Here is a 6,627-nt window from a genome sequence, read left to right on the forward strand (position 1 = left end):
GCACATGCCCCCTGTGCCTGCCTCTGGGGTGCACGCAGCAGTGGGAGTTGTCCATCCCCCCAGCACCCCTGGATGAGCCATCTGGGCTCCACGTGTTCTACAACCTGCTGTGGCCCTGGGGCTCCTTTCACCCCAGCCCCTGACTCTGCTTCTGCCCCTCTCCCTCCTTCACTGTGGGGGTCCCGATCTGCACCCCCATGCCCCTTCCCCATGACAGACTTACTTGCTGGGGGAGGGTTGTGCACTCAGTCCCCACAAATCATATTTTCTTCCTCCCCCTCTGACCCTGACTGACATGGTGTAGGTGGAGGACTAGGTCCTGATGGAGGCTTCAGGCCAGCCTTGCCCAGTCTGTGTGGTCAGCTGTAGGAGGGCAGGCTGGGGTAAGCAGCCTTCCCAGTCAGGCCAAGGCTCCAAATTCAAGACCATGACCTAGCAGCCTACATGGTACTATGTGGTGGGAAGAGCTGAGTTGTGTGTATTCTGGGGAAGAGGGACAAGCTGCCCAGTCTGCGTGGTCAGTGTGCGCAGTAGGAGGAGCTGAGATCTGTGCATAACTAGGGGGCCTACTGCCCTAGCCATACAGGCAGTCCCCATGATGTGCAATCTGATGTCTTGTGGCTCATGTGGTCAACCCTGCTATAGTATGTGTTGTCTCAGGTACTTTGTGCTAGGTAAAAATATCAGAAGACTCTTTGTTTTTAAGATTGCAGTGGCTTTTTATTAGAGCTATTTTCAGAAGTGCTACTACCTAAATTTGTGTTTTATAGCTAAGTCTATGTGACCTACCTTCCTGTTGCCCCTTTCATTCTCTTCTCTCCTGCGGCCTGTGTTTTTCTCTCCAAGTTCTATGTAGGCAGCTCCACCTTTTCTTCAACAATTGTTCTTGTTGTACCAGCTCCTATAAACACTAAGCCATAGGATCACTTGTTTCATAGGGTTTCTTATCAGTTTTTGTACAGGTGGTTACTGTGCCATATGCACGGTGCATGGTTAAATTTTGCCACTACATTACTGTAGCAGTGTGCTATACCTAGGGAACATGCCACTATGGTGACATAGCTGGTGATCACATGTAGACACATGATTGCTGGGTCACTGTAGCATGCCATATGGTGATGTAGTGCCTTGCTATATCGCCATAGGACAACATGTAGATGAGCCCTATGTCCCTGTTCACTATCTATACCAGGGATGGGCGAAGTCAGGTTTGTGGACTGGATTGGCCGCATGGCACACTTAATTTCCCAGCAACTTCTGTGGTGGCATCTTCTTCTGGCTGTCATTGCCAGACCTAGCTCTGCTGCCCTGCACCCAAGGTGCACAGCTGGGCACCTGCAATGGGGTCAGGGTTAGAAGCAAGAAGGAGAGCAGGGTTGGAGAGACCCTGGGATCCTGTGGGGGGCTGGGGCTGGGGCTGAGCTGCAATCTGCTGCCTACATGGTCCTGCAATGAGCACAGGTTCTGTGGGAAGGGGTGTGGAGGGAGGAGATTGTGGCTCTGCTGCAGACCCATGCTATCACCGGCCCAATATCCTGGCACCAGAGTAACACCCCACCCAGCCACATGCCCTACCCTTAAAACTTCTGCCAGGACCCGTGCAGGCAGGGGCACCATATTAGCTCCCCACTGAGCCACATGCTGTACACGTACAGTTTCTGCCAGGACCATTGCAGGCAGGGGCTTGTCAGGGATGTCAGCCAGATCCATCAGGTTGCCCACCCCTTGTCTATACCCTTCTGATTCCTGAGGCAGCTTCCACATTAGGATCAGAGGCGGGTTTTTTTACCACCTTCTTCACCATTGCCTAGAGGCTGCAATTTTTTTCCTTTTGCCCACCAAATTGACTTTCAAGGTGTGGGCATTGGACTTACATTCACAGCTGATCTGTCTCTGCCTTGTGTTGTGGGTTTCTTTTACTTCAATTTTTTTCACTTGTTGTGTGCTAGTGACTGTTCTTTTTATCCTTTCTATTCATAATTAAACTAGAAGCTGTCAAAACCTGGTGAAAAGCTATATTTGGGGATTATTGCCTTCATTTTATAAAATGGAAGCATTCTTATAGCATGCAAGTCCTGTATCATTTACATATTAATTTCCATAAAATTATGGAAGGTAATCAAATAAGTCATAGTTGATGCTTAGAGACTGATTTTTGAGAAATTTCATATATGGTAGGCCCACTTGATAATTTACTTAATGGATTTTTCCTCTTGTGGCAGGATGAGTTTTTCAATAACTTCATAATTTCTTTCAATCCTGCATTGTGAAGATATCCACTTTACATGGACAGTCCCACATCTGACTATAAGATAAATCTTACAGCTGCCCAGGGCTGAGAGTACAGGTACCGTAAAATGTACATTGTTCCTACCAACCCCAGTTTTGTATATCAGCTCCCATCTAATTTTTTCTTTTGGAAACCTTTGTACTGCCAAACTCCCCATAGGAGGAAAAGCACTTGAAGTATTCACAACCTGAGAAAGATCTCCTAACAGAATGGCTCCATAAGCCACACTGCTAAGGGCCTAAGGTGGTAGGCAAAGGTTTTGGGTTCATGATGTTGGTGTGGAGACCCTGCTTCCAGCTTTTCAATGTATCAAACTCACTGCAGCTTAGGAAGAGGAAGAATTGAGAGACTATTACCTTCTGCCTACAGAGGATTGCCAGTGAATAGACGGCAGGGTTTGCTCTGTAATCATAGTGAATTGCAGTAGTGGGGCACTCCCAAGTTGAAGTATTATTTGTCAGAGAAAGGATCCAGGAGGTCTCCTAAGCAGAATTAATATCTGCTGTTGGTAAGAGCTAGAAAATGGGCTCTTTTCTACAACATATATTGCTTTTTAATAAATGTTGAAATATTGGCTTTATTTGAGATGAATAAAATTATGTACTGTGACAGTAACGTGGAACTGTGGTTAGTTTCTTGCATTATAATTGCAGCTTGTATCATGAAGAAATCAATGGTTTGATGGTTCTTATGTATTGTAATTAAATTGGGTATATTGATGACATCAATGGCTATGAATAAGCCTTCAGCAGTTACCATAGAAACAAAATTTCCTTGAGTAGCACTGTAGAGTGGTGTGATGTTGAGTTGGGAGTTCTAACATTTAATTTTCAACTTACGCTGCAGAGATAACCAGGCAGAAAGGGCAAAGTAGTCAAGTCAAAATGCACTCCCACTTTTCTATAAAGGTTATTACACTGATACTTCATTTTTCCTTGGTAATATAGATGATACCTGAATTAGCACCTGATGTGCTATGTATTGTGGACTTTCAGCATTCAGATGTTCATAATAAAAAATATTTTACAGATGGAAAATATAATTATAAACCCCTCACAAATGCTTGCAATAAAGCAATCTGATTCCTTTGTAATAATTTCATAAACTAATTTCACATATTTTAGCATGTTGCTTTACAATATAAAATAAATGTTTATTATGTTAACACCTGGGACATTACTAACTGTCAGCAAAATATAATATATCATTCACTGTAAAGCATATCGGACAACTTATGTTAAGGAGTATGTAATCTGAATGATAATGACTCTGAGGAAGGTGTTTATTTGATTACCATGGTAGCTGTCATTAAAGCACCATTGATTTTCTAAAATTCTGATATACTAACCATTTTGTAGAATCATGGCATATTTATTTATTCAAAAAGGCAAGCAAATGAATGATTACCTCTCCCCTTGTCTGAACCCAAGAATTTCCTGGAAGTGGAAAATTAACATCGCTGTGATTTTTTTCTGTCTGAGTTTAACTGGCGACTCTGTGCCCCCTCTAATCAAGTTATTATTGGGTATGGCTAATGCTAGGTCACATTGTGACGAAACTACAATATAGTATTTACCTCTGCACAAGTTTCTAAATGATGTGTAAAAAAATATTTCTAGCTTCATCATAAAATTCTTTTGGTAAGACTGCTATCCCAGAAGCAACAGAGACTATCCTGCAATTCTTGAGTAAAGAATGCAGAACCTATCAATATTTGATCATATGTAGAACTTGAAAATAAATTTGCAACATACTCTGGAGTAAGGCATTGGAAAGCAAACACTAATTTGTGTTCTGAAAGAGGATCCTGATTCCTCTTTCATCCTTGTGAGAAGTGCCAATTTCTTTCCTGAGGTAGCTTCACTTCTGTTTACAAAAATAGTAGACTTGGGGTTCAGCATCCAGGGTATGAACAAATGTACATTTAATCCACTGTAAGTAGGAAGTTCCAGAAGCTGGTGCTCTGGAGCACACATCAAATCTTACACGTTAAGTCTGTAGTACTCAGTAGCCGTACAAGCAAGCTAAATCACCCTATCTTTAACCCTGAATGAAGCAGGGTTATAGCTGGAAGAGCTTTGCTAGACTCCTATCACGGCAGAATCCTACAGATGTTACAGTTTCATTGTTACAGCTTACATCAGTAACCTTTGACCCTCCTCCTTGGATCTTGTGAGAGTATTTTAACAAACTGCCTCATTTTCTTGTAGTGGCAAGACATTGTCTGTCCCCTTGCCTCCCGGCTTTACCTGCGGCAAGTTAAAGGGTATTTTTTCTGTTTCGGTATTATTCCTGGTAGTTGTGTATGAGGGTTGTTCCTGAAATTTTTAATAATAGGCTGGACAACCACTTGTCTAGGATGGTTAGACAGGGATGATCTGGACTTGAATAGGAGATTAACTTCCTGAGATCCTTTCCAGCCCCACTTTTCTATGATATGTGTGACATCTGTCTATCTCACAGAATAATATAAAATGTTATACACAGTCATAAAGTCAATGTAAAAACAGGACAAGGTTTTAATTAAATAAAGGTAGTTCTAGCAGCCAAATGGCTTGGCATTTATGGAAAACAGAGCTGGTGAGTCACAAAAAGAGGAACTATTGATTACAGTCTAAAGAAAAAATGAGGTCTGTCATGCAAACATTTACACATGCTCATAGCTCTTTCCACTTCACTTGCACTTCTAGAAGGTCTATTCATGTGAGTAAGGTTATGCAGGGCTGGACAACTAGAAAGACATACTCCCCTGCTGTTATATAAATGTGCATTATTTAAATTGAACATTTGCATACATACCGGTAGCTCAGTAGTATAACTGTGTAGGAGGAGGAGGAAAGGGGGCAAAACTTGGTGTCACTGCACCTTGTGGCAAGCTGTACTGCTTCCACTGGCTGCATAACAGTCAACACTGCCCTGCATGCTACCCTTGCCCAGGGCACAGAGATGCCTTATTATGCCTCTGCAGTAGCTATACCTGCATCTCTCCCACTGAGGACAAATAACATTCTCTCCATGCCCCTATTAGATGTTTATACATGGCTGCATATTCACCTGCAGGGAATATTCCCAGAAATGGTGTGTGATGTCAGAAAAAGTCAGACCACTCATGTTGAACTGCACCCCTCAGCTCATACATAATCACTCTCTCTGTGTAGAAATCACAGAGGAAGCAGCAAGCAGCTGCACACATTGTAATTGTATTGTGGTTACCTGACTTTATGCATGTATCACACAGAGAGCTTCCATTGCTCCCTAGAGAATAGGATAAATACCTTGGTTAGTATGTACATAGCACTTCTCATTTTATAAGCACTTTAAAAACATTACCTAATTAATTATTGCTCAGAACATCTGCATAAGGTAGGCATATTATCCCCACTTAGGTACAAGTAAGTACAGTGACAGTGATGGCAAGTGATTTTTTCAGTGGGATCTGTGGGTGCCCTGGACTTCTGGGAAGAGTTACATTGGGAGAATCAGTATTATAATGTAGGAGTTCTTGACAGTTTGACCCAGATCTCAAAATTATCTCAAGCAAAGCAGTGTAAAGCCTTGTCAGGACTAACTTTTTTAAACCATTTACAGGGGTGTAGGTTGTAGCCGTAATGGTCTAAAGACATAGGCAGACAAGAATCTTTGGGTGATATCTTTTATTAGACCAACTTAAATAGTTGGAATAATATTTTTTGAAAACATTTATGTATTTAAGAATAATTTAATAAAGGACTGGGAGCAGGGACAAGACCCCAAGACCCCCTGCTGGCCAAGACAAGATAATGGGCTCACTGGGCAACAGTCATGTTCCATCTGGGTTATTTTTTTCTGTAGCTGTATGAACTCGGCATACTGGAAGCACCATTGCCCGGCTCCCACGGGAAGGGTAGAAAGTGAATTCAGCCTAGTTTAGCTAACAGCTTGGTGCTCAGGATTTTGTCTTGTAAGATAGGAGAAATGGGTTGCAACCTCTCAGGCTGACAAGGAAGTATAATCCAGATCTCCTACTTCCTGGCTGATTCATTTAACCAGTAATAGTTATTATATGATATTATAGCACCTTTTCTTCCTTTCCTGACTCCATTTTAAAGAGTTAGTCCTGCTTAATTTTTTTCAAAGAATGTTTCTAGACACTGACACTCAGAAATAAGTCCTGAATTCTGGATTCTTAGTATACAGAGGCCTTTCCCTTACAGCCTTTATGCTGTCCGGGAAAACCGAAGGATCGGGCCCCAAGGTCACGGTGGGCCGGGGTGGCAATTAGATACGGACAGGTGGGATTAGTGGCGTAGAGTCTGGAGTTAGGGACTCGGAGCGGATTGAAAACAGGTGAGTTTATT

Source organism: Crocodylus porosus, unplaced genomic scaffold (assembly GCF_001723895.1).
Source record: "Crocodylus porosus isolate Cpor-Errol unplaced genomic scaffold, CroPor_comp1, whole genome shotgun sequence".
Classification (NCBI taxonomy): domain Eukaryota; kingdom Metazoa; phylum Chordata; order Crocodylia; family Crocodylidae; genus Crocodylus; species Crocodylus porosus.